This window comes from Lycorma delicatula, chromosome 5, assembly GCF_047948215.1.
Source record: "Lycorma delicatula isolate Av1 chromosome 5, ASM4794821v1, whole genome shotgun sequence".
Taxonomy (NCBI): Eukaryota; Metazoa; Arthropoda; class Insecta; order Hemiptera; family Fulgoridae; genus Lycorma; species Lycorma delicatula.
In genome coordinates, this window is record NC_134459.1 from 164,264,032 (window position 1) to 164,279,158 (window position 15,127).

At 30.6% G+C, this 15,127-nt stretch overlaps 1 protein-coding gene across 1 annotated transcript in view; it reads left to right on the plus strand.

The window, feature by feature from the left end:
* The window catches only part of LOC142325556 (neural cell adhesion molecule 2-like), a 769,074-nt gene that overhangs the window by 632,711 nt on the left and 121,236 nt on the right, over positions 1–15,127 (plus strand). The gene's annotated exons all lie outside the window — the stretch shown is intronic.

Here is a 15,127-nt window from a genome sequence, read left to right on the forward strand (position 1 = left end):
ATGAAAAATCGACTTCTATTTTTTCTTGGAAAGCCTACTTACAATCTTTCAACGTGGTTTTTACGAGAAAATTCTCTACTAACACAACTATTTTCCAGTTTCAGGGAAATATTTAAATTTCATAGATAACAAAAATATTTCATTTTCAATTTTTTGCGATCTTCATAAAAACATTCGAGTTAGTTCCACATTTTTTACTAATGAAAAAAACTTAGTGGTTGTGGCATCAGAGGAGCTGCTTGTAAGTAGTTAAAATCATCCATACCAGGCGTAAAAAAAAAGATGAAATTTCATTTCTTAATGACACGTATGTAAAATTTATTTATATTAATTTCTTATTTGTCTTTTTTCATTATTTATTAATGACCAGCCTCAAAATCTTTGAGTCATTAATTCTAACTCTTTTCGAAGATGCCATAACCATATCTATATTTGAAGAGAGTTATTAAAAAGGAATTTATTCCGTTTTAATAAAAATTTAAAAGAATATTCTACGATAGATCAAAAAATATTCAGAGGATGGATTAAAATAATTTTAAATTAAGTGTTGATAAAACCGTTACTTTGTGCTCCTCAGGTAGTAGCATTACTAATCGCGTGAGTAGAATTCCAATTAATTATAATGGTATTATTTCTGTCGTCTACAAAGGGATTTCTGGGTGTTTGATCAGACATATTCTCGTGAGATGACCAAATTGATTTCTTTGTAATAAAACTAAACAGTACTGTTTTCCTTTGGACCGGCTTAATAAAATTCTAATTTATCATCATTCTTTAAATATTTATTACATCTACATTATTTTCATGCATAGTATAATGTCATCATTTGAGGCTTCCTCAAAAAATCAAACCGAATTTTTTAAGATAGAAAAATGGGCTTTCAGATCATTATTTGGTGCTCATAAGTATGAATCGTTTAAACAGATATTTAAAAATTATAACGTAGACATGTGTTTATAATCATGAATGTGCAATAATTGCAAAAAATTACTTATTTTTACTTACTAAATAAAAGTTTTACTTGCTTAGTAAAAGAAGTATTGCGATCGGGAAAAATTTCGGTTTCCAGATTTCAACGGAAATATCCATTTTGACCATCCCTGAATCCATTTTGATAAGTTTCCGTGTAACGTCTGTACATACATATGCATGTATATACGTATGAACCTCGCATAACTTAAAAACGATTTGCCGTAGGACGTTAAAATTTTGGATTTAGGACTATTGTAACATCTAGTTGTGCAACATCCTCTTTTGATTGCAATCGATTGAACTAAACGTGTCCAAAAAAGCCCAAAATCCCAAAAAAGTTTGATTTTGTACTTTTTCTTAACTACAGTAATAAGCCCTAATTGAGAGCTTTTCAGCAATAAATGGTACTTATTTTCAATAGTTCCGGAGTTATAGCCAAATGAAATTTTAATTAATGATATATTCGAATCTTTTGGGAAAGCACATCATGATTCATTTTGAATCATACTTATCTCCTTTCTTCTTTTTAACTTGTTTTTTTTTTTTTATTAATTTAAATATATTGATTTATTAATAATTATTAACCTCTCATTGTAAAAACGTTTTTACGTTTATAATGATTTATATTTTTTTCTTACGTAATAATTCAATAATAAAAAAAAACATATGAAAAAATTTCAAATTATTAATGAAATAACATTTTATGTACTTTCATTTAAAAAAAATTTTACAAAAACATTGTCATTTTTTTTTCATTTAAAAAAAAATGTGTAAATGTAATTTAATAGGCGTACAAGAAGTCACGTGTTGCTCACATCAGATTTTTTTTTTTAACTTCTGGGACCACCGTTAGGTATTGCTTCAGAGGATGAGATGAGTGATTTGTAGCCTGTGTGAAAATGTCATGCCTGACCGTGATTCGAACCTGGAACCTTCTGATGGAAGGCCGAGATACTACAACTCGCGCCACGGATGCTGGCTTATCAGATTTTTTTTTTAAATAACAATATTCTTCACATTTATTAAATTAGATAATTTTGTTTTCCTATAATTCGGCTTATGAAAAAAGGCCTTAATATGTTCCGTAGCCATATTTTAATAAACTTTTCCCACCAGTTTATTTAAAACAAATTTTAAACTTTAAAATTAACTTAATTTAATAAAATGAATAAATTAAAAGTTCTTTTGAAAAATATGTTTTACTCAGTTAATTGATTTTTAAATAATACTAATAAAAAAAATAAAAAAAAACGATTTATCAGCAACGCCGACATAATTATGTGCTCAAAATAGTTTTCAATAGCTATTTCTGAAGAGTAAATTAAATTGCAGTATTTTTTTTAAAGTATTTAATATAATTTCCTTAACATTATTTCGTGTGTTGGCATTTAAATAATTAATATGGACTTTAAACAGATATGCTGTTATCGTATAATTTGTTTTTATATTTATAGTTTATCTTATATTGAGTGCTACATATAATGTATTTTTACGTGCCAATCAGAATATAGAATTTTTTTTTTAATATATATTTTTCTTTTTTACCTCCGGTACTACCGTGGTCCCGGGAATAAATAAATCAGAATACAGATTTATTTATTTTATTTATCCGTTCTAAATTCTTATTACCTATTAGATAACGATACATGAATTAATTTTCCGATACGCTTATGAATCTACATTCAAATATTTTATCACTAAAAACAACGATACACTTGCTTTCATGATAACAATATCAAAAAAAAACAATTTTTTTTCTTCTTGTAGGATATATTTTAAACTTACCGGGTTGGTCTAGCGGTAAACTCGTCATCGCAGATCAGCTGATTTCGAAGACGAGAGTTCTAAGGTTCAAATTCTAGTAAAGACTTTTATACGAATCCATTGGTTAGAATAGTTCTGTATCTTTTAGGATTTATTCAATTCCTAGGATAATTCTTTTTTTATCCTTAGAATTTTAAATCGGCCGGGTAGTCTAGTGCCTAAACTCGTCATAGCAAAATCAGATGATTTACAAAGTCGAGAGTTCTAAGGTTCGAATGCTTGTAAAGGCAGTTGCTTTTACATGGATTTGATTGCTAGACTCTGAATACTGTTGTTCTTTTGTTTTAGGGTTTCAATTAACCACACATCTCAGGAGTGGTCAACCTGAGACTGTACAAGACTACAGTACGTTTACATTCATACAATCATATCTTCCTCTGAAGTAATACCTTTTGTGGTTCCGGAGGATAAATAGAAAAAAGAGCGCCTATATTTTAACCTCTGGAACCACTATTAGATATTGCTTCAGAGGATGAAATGATACGACAATTTTAAAGCGTGTAAAAGTACCATCCCTGACCGGGATTCGAACCCGGGACTTTCGGATGAAAGACCGAGACGCTACCACTCGCGCCACGGAGGCCATTTTATGTGAGGATACTTTTTTTTTTACCTCCGGAACCACTGTTAGATATTGCTTCAGAGGATGAGATGCATGATTTGTAGCGTGTGAAAATGTCATGCCTGACCGGGATTCTAACCCGTGACCTACGGATGAAAGGCCGAGACGCTACCACTTGGCCCATATCTGAGGATACTTGTATGTTAACCTCACTTCTAGATTTTAGCCATGAAGAGGGCAGTGGTGAAATTTAACGTTTACGTGTAAAATACTCTAATATATTAAAAATACCACAAACAATTTCATTTTTATTATGAAGAAGAATGATAAGCTCGAACACAAGATCGGTAGCTGGAATTCGGGTCTTTATTGAAGTGCACGTTTTGTATATTTAATAAAATAAATTTTTACTTTAAAATTATTAAAAAGAAAAATAATAAATATCGTAAGAGTAATATTATTAATATTACATACAATTTCATTAACAAGCTTTTTCCAAATCAGAATTTATTTGACAAATTAAATTATAATTGTATTTTTGTTGGTAGCTCTATAGATTTTTAAATCGGTTTTATTAAGCAAATAATTATCATTAAAAACAGTTTTAAAAAGTAAAATGAAAGAGAATATTAATTTGTTTTACGTTCACTTAATTTTTAATATTTAAATGAAATAATTACTATTAGTAGAACAGGGTAAAATTATCGGTTGTGTAATTAAAATGAGGATGTTAATATCCTTTTTAAAATTAAACCTGCTGATTGTAGATTAAGTTATTTTTATATTCTTATTATTTTATTTTATTAAAAAAGGTTAGATATGTTTATCGGATACGCTTAAGGCAATTCAGTTTCCCCCTTTTTTCTTTGTTCCTACTCTAAGCATTTCGAGCTTCAATTCTTTGACTTTCTATTAAATATTTAGTATCAAATAAATGATTTTTTTTTATATTTTTCAAAGAATTTATTAAAAAGAATTTGTTTTTATCCGATTCAGTCGCTTAATATATGTTATAAATTAATTCATTCTTATTAATTTTAGAAATTTCTTAGCTTATATTAAATTATTAATTATTTACGCCTCGTTGAAATTTTCTTACGATCTTATCTTTTTAAATATTATACTTTATTTTTATTAAAATTTTCTTTAAAAAAATGTTTAATATATGTTAAAAAAAAACTAGATGAGGATTTTTTTTTTATTAAAAAGATAACTTTGTTAGATAAAAATACAATGATTTTAGATTGCAAAAATGTTATATATTTTACCTGGGAATTGAAAACTCTTTTGCGCTCAGTGAATTTTTATAATGGAACGGTTTAAAAATGGCAGTGTGCTTTGAATTTGATGACATCACGTTTGAGCACAATTTATCCTACAGTTAAGTTTTTTAGTAAAAGGTTTTTTTTTTAGAAATAAAATAGCTAAATAGGCGTATCTAACAGAATGTTATCAAAAACACTTCCCTGTCATAATTTACCTGCTAGTTACCCTCGTCAGTTAAAAATTTGTTAAATACAAATAAATAATACGGATAAATAGTTTTTAATACATTTAAAACGAATACGTTAATTATAATTATTATTAATTATAATTATATTTTGACATATAATTATTATTAATTAATTTTAAGAACGCCAATCGTACATCAAACTCAGAATACGTAATAGCTTAAAGTAATGCCGTTTATTTTTAAAAATCATGTAAATCAAATTTATTATTTTTTTATTATTGCCGACCTCCGTGACTGAGTAGATAGCGTCTCAGCAGTTGGTGCGGAGGTCCTGAGTTCGAATCCCGGTCAGGCATGGCATCTATTCATACGCTACTAATTTGCCATTGAAAATTTTCCATTTGATGAAAAGTTGCTGTTTAGTAACCACATTAGACAAGTAGCGGCGGACGCCGTCTCAGTGATACACAAACTTAGGATTGCTTGGAAAGACTGGGTTGTCGGGCCGTCAAATGTACATGGTGTACCGAGGTGTCTTTGAGAGCAAGACCGCATACGCGGCGCCAGTTTGGGCCCATAGGTTGGATATGAATAGAGCATTACTTCAAAATTTAAGGAATACCTAGCGCAGAGCCTTGATAGTATGCACTGGTGTTTTTAAAACAACTTCCTTTGAGGCTACTACCGTATTGGGAAAGGCTCTCTCTCAATCGATTTAGTGGTGAAAGTTCGGGCAGCCATGTGGAAGTTGTGAAGAGGTCGGGAGGCCGAGGCGTTTGGTATGCGTTTTCGAGCCGGGCCTGTACCGGAGCGGAACGGTGATCACAATGCATCGGATCTAAATTTCGTTCAGTTGCTCATCTCCCGGCTGCGGAAGAGGCTATGGAGCCTCGCGATAGATGCATGGCAGTTGGAATGATACACCACGACTAAGGGAAGATCCTTGTATAGGTTTATACAGGATTTGCTTATAGATTTATAGGGGATGGTATGCCTCAAGCTCATTTTTAAGAGCAACGGATGCCCAGGTGATCTCCAACCATGTGGATTTAAACCAATATCTGTTTCGGTTCCACCTGGCGGCTAATGAGTTGTGCGTCTGCGGAGGGGTCCAGTCAAATGAACATATGATGTTTGACTGCCCTGCTCTTGGGGGGGCCAGTGACCGGGCCACCCTGGAACTTAGAGGTCAAGGGGAAAATTGACCGCTCACAAACGGCGAGTCAGTGTGGCGAGAGCTGCATTGTCGGACCGTGTGGGAGTTCCTCGATGAGGTTGCGGTTTTCACTGTCTTTTGTGAACACGATAACTGCCGTAGTTTTGCGCCAATCATTTTCAAATTGATACATAAAATATAATGCCCCAAAATCTCGGTCGAGTTCGTTAATGGGAAAAATCGGACCATAGGGTGGAAATGGGGGAGCTTTGTTGAAAAAACAAAATATCACTCGCTATAACTTTCATATTAAGTAAAATATCGAATTTGTTTAAAATTCCTACTATTCTTTGGATAAGAGCCTAAAACATATTTAATTAAATTTTTTTGGTATTACCAACCATTGCCCTAGGGGGTAGAAAAAATGGGGTTTCGAAGGCAAAATAAATCATACCTCCAATAATAGCACAGTATCCAGTCGGTTTAAAGTGATCGTTAGTCCTCTAAACATTACCTAATAGTTTTGTCCGAAACATTTTTTGATATTACCAACCGTTACGGCAAGGGTCACCAAACCAAAAAAAAAAAAAAAAAAATCGCTATAACTTTCTTATTAAGTAAAATATCGAATTCGTGTAAAGTTCCTACTATTCTTTAGATAAGAACCTAAAACTTATCTAAGTAAAGTTTTTGATAACACCAACCATTGGCCCAGGGGGTGGAAAAAGTGGAGTTTCGAAGACAAATAAATCATACCTCCCTTAATAGGTACAGTATCGAATCGGTTAAAAGTGGTCGTTATTTCTCTAAATATTACATTTTTTTGTCTGAAACAACCTTTGATATGACCAACCCTTACGGCAAGGGATGACCAAAATTGTGCTGGAATTGTAAGAAGATGGGGCTTGTCGTATGCTGAACATGTGAAACTTTTTTCACCTGTAACTATTTTCGTATTGAGTAAATTTGAAGTTTTTCTTTACTTTAAGTTGGAAAGGTTTTTTATTCCCTACTTAACACCGTGAAATTTATCTCCGCCTTCCGGCGTGCCGAAAGGGATTTTTATATCTTTAATAAAATATAACTATGACAAATTAAGAAATTTCCCCACATTTATTAACTAAATTTGAATACACATTAACGATTGCGTAAATACAATTACGATTACAAAATACTCGTAAGATTAGAGTTTTTAATTAGAAAAAATGAATCGTTAAACAGTTTTTCAGTAATAAGAAAATAATATTAACAGTTCACAGAAAAATAAATTAAAATCAAGATACGTTACTTATGGTTGAGCCAGAACAGAATATTAAAGAAAATTAAATACGTTAAACTGTTTTATTAATATTAATATAGAGCGCAATTTTACTGAATACTACTAACCTCCATATTCCAATATTCATGTTTTCCAATACAACTGAAATAAGTATTACACAAATCCATTTGAAGTTCTGATTGCCGAAGAATATAGAAAGAATAACAACAGTAGTGACGCGATAAGCCAAGAATCACAACCTACTGGGTTGGTGTAGTGGTGAACGCGTCTTCCCAAATCAGCTGATTTGGAATCGAGAGTTCCAGCGTTCAAGTCCTAGTAATGCCAGTTATTTTTACGTGGACTTGAATACTAGATCGTGGATATCGGTGTTCTTTGGTAATTGGGTTTCAATTAACCACACATCTCAGAAATTGTCGAACTGAGACTGTACAAGACTACACTTCATTTACACTCATACATATCATCCTCATTCATCCTCTGAAGTATTATCTGAACGGTAGTTACCGGAGGCTAAACAGGAAAAAGAAAAGAAAAAGCCAAGAATCACATGAGCTCTAATAATCGATAGTTGTTATTAAGTCTCTTAAGTGAATCGATTCTCATACATAATGAAAACATGTTCTATGTTTTTAATTAGACGTTTCAGCTACTATATCGAGTTCTTAATCGAACTAAATAGTAAATTAGTCGATTCAGTTAAAGCATTCAGTATCACAAAAATAAATAAAATATTAAAACGAATAATTAAATAAACACCAGAAGTAACTAATGTTGAAGAATGAACTAAAGAAGAAACTAGTGTAGGAGTGTAAGAAACTAGTGTAGTGTACTAGTGTATGACTGAATGATTCGAGGTGTGGCCAGCCACCACCTCATTCATTAATCATTAAAAACTAGTGTTAGTAGTGTATAGTACAGAACTTAATACTTGATTTTGGCACGTTGTTACATCGATAAATAATACTCGTACGGAGATTATAATTTTATACCTTGCGATACAGGGTTTAACCGATGAAAAGCCTAACCACTGACCAATCAGAAGCGTGGATATTCTTTAATATATCAGCTGTTTTTTTTTTGTTTTTTTATTTCGATTTTTATTCGATTTAGTAGTTAGCAAAGAGAGGTTAATTTGAAAGTACACCAATAGGTAACTATTTTCTTTCTTTTTTTTTAACTTCCGGGACCACCGTTAGATATTGCCTCAGAGGATGATATGAATGACAATTTTTGTACCGTGTGAAAAATGTCATGCCTGACCGGGATTCGAACCCAGCACCTCCAGATGAAAGGACGAGACGCTACCACTCGCTAATAGGTTACTTACTTGTACCAATAATTAACTAAGTTTCTATAATTATACTGTTAATTCTTTTGTTAATTATGTCGGATTCTTAAGAAAAAATATTTTAACACCGATCGATTTCAAACAAAATTCTTGACTAATGAAAAAGGAATGACCTATTGCCGCATAAATCTATTATTTAATGGAGTTTTTTAAAAATTAAAAAAATATTCCGTATATGCTATCATTGATTTAAATCAATAATTCACAACTAATTAAATTTTTACCCATGTTGGCATACTTGGCATAACTGAGAAGGTTTTTTGATATATTTCATCTCGAAAAAAAATTATATATCTTTATATATATATATATATATATTTCTTGTGTGCGTGTGTATGAAAGTGAACTCCTGCTAAACGGCTGGACTGATTTTGATGAAATTTTGTGTGTGTGTTCAAGGGGATTCGAGAATGATTTAGATTCACAATTTGGTCCACTGGAAAATGTTTTTTTAATTATTTTTTTATTTATAAGTAGTTGTTGATTTTCGAATGTTTTACATTGGATCCGGCAGACTGCACTACCATCGCAGTATCGAATATTCAATAATATTCTATTTTAATTTTAGTTTATCCCGACAGTTGGTGCTGCGATCAAATTGAGAAAAATATTTCGTAATTTTGTGTTATTATTGTGTTAAAGAAAATCGCGAGAAAACAGTTTTTTAATAAATAAGAGGTTAAATGTAAATCAGATGGAAATGTAAACAAAGGAAAACCAATCAGATCAATGCAAGATGGCCGCTATCAAACACAACGACCAATCACAAAGAGCCCGTATGGCCGTTGCCTATGTAAACAAAATCACAACTGATTAAGTAACAAGTAGGCAGCACTGCGATCGCGTTTAGAATTGGGCGCGTATTGAGAAATATTATTTATTATTTATTGAAATAACGTTTTAAAGTGTAATTAAAAAATATACATTGTGCAAATTTGTAAGGTACAGTATTAAAGTGAAAATGTTTTTTTGATTTATTTATGTGTTGTTGATCTTGGGATGGTTAAGGTTCACAATTGGGTCTGCGATCGCGTTTCAGAAGTTTTTTTTTTAATTTTTGGTTTATCAGTCAAACCCGGTAGTTGGTGCTGCGATCGGATTCTAGGAATTTTTTTTATTTTATTGCTTTTTCGCATATCAGTTACTTGCGTCGTAGCTTAGTGTTGTTCTTACATTAAAATTCGTATTTAGAGAATAGTTTGAATTAAATCCGATAGGTAGTGCTGTTCTGACAATTGGATTTATTTACATTCTGAATTTTATAAAGTTAAAGGTGAAATTTTATAAGGTTCCGTAATGTTTTGTAAGTTTCTTAATGTTCAGTATTAATTGTAATGATTTTATTAAATGTAAATAAATTACATTTAAGTAATTTATATACTATTATATAAAGAGGAAGAGGGTTTTTTTATTCGGGATAAACAAAAAAAACTACCTGATTTATCGCTACTAAAATTTTTTCCCATGTTTCTTGGCATAACCGAGAATATTTTTGGATATATTTCATCTCGAAAAATATCTAAAAAAGTATATATATGTAATTTTTTGTAAATCTCCCCAATCCCGAATATAATAAACGAGATATTCAGTAGATTTGGACTTGCAGGTATTCTTCAGATAAAGTAGCGGAGTTTACCGGTTGAAGCACAAACTTTAACGAATTGTGAACTGAGAGTTTCTATTACTGTGTCAGCTGGGTTTGAACTGATTGATTATGAACATCTAAAAATCAATTTCTAGATTTCTGAGTTTCAAGGGCTAAAATTGATTTTTAAATTTTTTTGAAACTTTTATTATTGTAATTTCTCTGCAACAAATCAATCTTATTTTTGGTGAGTATAATCTTCATGTCAATGAACTAATTTCTACATTTTTGAAATTGGACCTTGAAAGGGAATGAAGAAAGGTAAACAAATTTTTGAATAATGATTGTAAATCTTCCCAATCCCGAATATAGTAAACGAGATATTCAGTAGATTTGGGCTTGCAGGTATTCTTCAGATAAATATTTAAAAACCATTTTCGGGTTTTTTAATTCCAATTTTTGTTAAAGTGTGTTTATATGGCGCTGTGGCTGAACCACCACAGCCACTGCCACTGCCACCGTTATTTTATGTATAACTGGCTGCACCTACCTCCGGTTACTTGGCTAATAAACATAAAACAAAAAGATTGACTGCTACGGGAAACGCAAGTAACCATATAGCGCGGACATAACTACGACGAGGAGCTAGTAGTATTTAATAAGTTTACAAATAAACAGATCAATGACTCTGATTGAGATTAAACAAATAAATAATTTATTCTGATAGTTGCACAATAAAACATAATAAAGAATATGTTATAAATAAGTAGATATGGTACTCTATGGCTAAAAAAAAGAAACTGCGTCATATTTCACCTACATAGATCAAAGGAAACTGTGTAATATTTTGATCAGAGAAGGATTAAAAAATATCCTATTATTATTATTATAAAAAAAAAAATAGATATTAATTATTTAAAATACAAACTATAAAATAAATCACATTTCAGAAGACATTATGAAAATTATTCAGCATCTATTTAGTTAAACGTTTAACAGAAAATTTAGGACTGTTTTTAATTAGTATTATTTAAAAATTTATTAATAAAAAATGTTATTTACGTGAAAGAAAATCTTTTAATTGTTTTTTTAATAACGGAAAGATTTCTTAAATTGTTCTCAATATATTGAAAATAGTAATGGAAGAATAATAAGGCCCTCTCTCATAAACTGAAGTATTGTGTAGCGTTATACGAAAACATTTTTTTTTAGTTTGTTAGAGGTGGATAATGTTTTTTTTTTAATAATTGAGTTTTTACAATTATTGCAAATTTGTAAATACAAACACATGTTTACATTAATAATTTTTAATTTTTTTAAATATTTGTTTATATGATTCATACTTACGGACACCGTAATGATCTGACTGCTTATTCCTGAATCTTGCTTAATAACGTCTTCTGACTTCTTGATAAAACACCAAAAAAATATTACATTTCTGATGAAGATATAAATAAACATTTAATAATGATGATAAGGTTAGTTATTAAGGTTGTTCAAAACAAAACAGACGATTGGATTTCGTAGAAAATGAACTCAATTAGATCATCTCGAGAGAATCTGTCATCTAATAAAACATCCAGTAATTTTAGTGTAAAATGATATAAACTTCAAGAAAATTCTGTGTTATTTTAAATACAGACAGTTTAGTATAATCTGTCTTTTACAATAAGTTTTATAGTCATATACATCTTTCGTATCTTGCCGGCTTTAACATATCCTTTTGAAACCAGAATAAATTAAAGTTATTGACTGATGGTCTTGGATTTATTTTTAAAATGTTGATTTTTTGAATATATTTATTTTTAATAGTTAATAATAATAATAATATTAAGTATCTTACCATTTTAACAACAAAATATGTTTATCTGAAACAAAAAGAATGGCATTGCGTGGTAAAGACTCCGTTAAGTCCAAAATTCTCAGCTTTTATAGAAGAATTGTTGTATTTTACTTATCTTGATTGTGATATATAACCTAAACAGTTAACGATGATATATTCAACAATCTCAATAAATTCTTATCCACATGTATCATAATCTCTTTATCGTTAAAGATTGTAGGGAATTTTTATTGAAGTAGTACTAATTTTTTGTGGGATCTTCAATGTTGTATGATTATGAAACATAAACATTGACATGGTGCAAAAGGAGTAAGATGCACGCTACCTGGAATGCGGTTCCTTTATACGAGGTGCTACCCAAAAGTTCGGGGAATTTGAATTTCGCGCGCAAACGATGCTGGTACGACCTGCTGCCGCTAGATGTGACTAACAGTACTCTTTGTGAATCAGTGTTCCAACAGCTGTGACGATGTGAGGCTGCATTGTTGACTTTCGTTTGGTTATGTAACGTTGTGTTTTACTGCTTCGGCGAACTTCTAAATGGCAGATTTTAAAGAGCAAAGAACCTGCATCAAATTTTGCTTCATGCTTAAAAAACTGGTGCAGCTCGCATGCTTGTAGAAGCATTTGGTGACAATGCTAAGAGTAAAAGTAAAACTTTTTTGTGGTACAAACGATTCAAAGATAGACGACCGATAGTCGATGACGATGAGCGTTCAGGAAGACCATCAACAAGCACAACACCGGAGAACATCGCGAAAGTGTGAGAGGCTATTGTTGCAGATCGTAGACAAACAATCCATGACGTTTGTGCAATCGTACAAATGTCATATGGGTCCGTGCAACGCATCTTGTCGGACAATTTGAACATGAGATGCATTGCTGTAAAATTCGTACCGAGGCTGTTGAACAGCGACCAGAAACAAAATCGCTTAGCTGTCAGTAGTGAATTGAAAAATTCAGCCAAAAAATTCCCCACCCATCCTATTCACCTGACCTTGCTCCGTGCGACTTTTTTCTCTTCCCGAAAATAAAATTTCAGTTGAAAGGCCGTCGTTTTAACACAGTTGAGGAGATTCAGGAAGAAACGCAGAACGTGCTTCGAACACTTGAACACCTGCAGACTTCCAGGGATGCATGGAATCATGGGAAAAACGTTAGGATCACTGTATCAGTGCCCAAGGGAATTACTTTGAAGGAGGCAGTGGAAATTATAAGTTATGGTAAGCTATTTTATTTTTATGGTAAAATTCCCTAAACTTATGGGTAGCAACTCGTACTGTTAAGGCTGTTACGTTTGTTGATTGCTTCAGAAATAAGGATATTAGGCAAAAACTGAATATAAAAATGTTAAACATCAAGAAGAACAACAGAATGAATATATTTTGAGAATATATAAACAAAAATATATCCAAACTTCTTACTTACAAACCAAAAGGAAAGCGAAATATTTTTAAGATTCTACAGCGTTGAGGTCGAAATAGATCATACGACCTGATTCTTGTGATAAATTAATGATAAAAATAATGAAATTAGCTAAATAAACAACTTAATAAAACTCAAGATTAAACACAATAAAATTAATTTAATTTTCTTTTAATATAAATAATATGAACTACATAGAATAAAAGATTGGTTTTTATTTATTAAAATTGAAATTATATCATATTGCAGATAAAAAATATGGAGGTTTTTCTTTATACCCTACAATAGTTGTATACAGAAATAGGATGACGACCATTACGCTTATATATTATATGTCGTATATTTTTCCTTTAGAGAATTTGCAACTGTAATACCTGATAGAGACATCAATACGGTCTTTTCGTTTGATATACATACATATATATATAATATTCGTTTCAGTTGGAAATGATATTCAAAAAATATTTTTCTATTTTATTGATAAAATATGTTACTGTTACATGAAAACGATGGTCATCAACCGTTGTTGGAATGATCATTTCTTTTATTTTGCTATAATAAAAAAAGAGTATGTAGACCGAATTGTTTATGGCTTTTTTATTCGCTTGTAGCATATGAAAAAATATGACCATCGTAAATCATGAAGTCCGTTTGACTGGAAAACCTTGTTTTTAAGTGAAAATTTTATTTTTTTTCCTCTTAAAAACGTGATGAGTAATACAAGATGTAAAAATGGAGAAATTTGTATGTAAGTTATGTACTCTTATTTTTGTAGCTTATAAGAGAAAGAGAGAGAGATAAAAAGTATGCGTAGTATGTGACAATGCATAGTTGAGTAGCGAAAAATGAAATAAAAACAAAGAAAAAAATAGAATGCGTAACTGAAAGATGTATTCGTGCATAAAGATGTGCGTGCATGCTGAGTCGTATATTTATGCGAAACGACATGGAAATGAATTCAAAAAACATATTTTTTCATTATTATTATTATTATTTTGGGCGTCACTTGTTCTATTCTCTTTCAAATTAGCTTAACTGGAAGCTAGAAAAATGAAAAGATCAATATATGGGTACATACTGATTTTAAAAGCATATCCCTTTAAAAACTTTTGTAGTTATTTTTTTATTTTAAATATAATGATAGCGTTTTTTTTTTTTTGGGGTGGGGGGGGGTTTCAGTAGTAGTATTATTAAGACGAAAATAGTAAAACCAATAGGTCTTAATATGGCTATAATAAATGTAATATTTTTTACACCCTAAAGCTTAAAAATTGTATTATCTACAAATCGTATATATAGAGAAGTACATTTAAAATATAAATGAAATTAAAGAAAATACATTAATTAAATACAAAAAGTAACATAGAAAAAAATGATTTATATCTTAATATTATCTATCTGCAAGTTGTTTCAAGGTCATAACAGATGTTTAACTTCCCAGCTGATTTAATTGTCCTATGAATAGTAAATAATTTTGTAATAGAATATTTATTTGAATAAACTAAAATTTTAAAACTTCTTTTTCATGTTACTGGCTTCGAGCTCTTTTCTATTATTGTTCCCAGTTATAAAATTTTAATTTCAATATTTTTTTATTAGCATATATTCTGGTACGATTACGGTAAAATTAGTTTACAAATTTCTTATGATATAACTCTCCTACAAATGTATTTACTA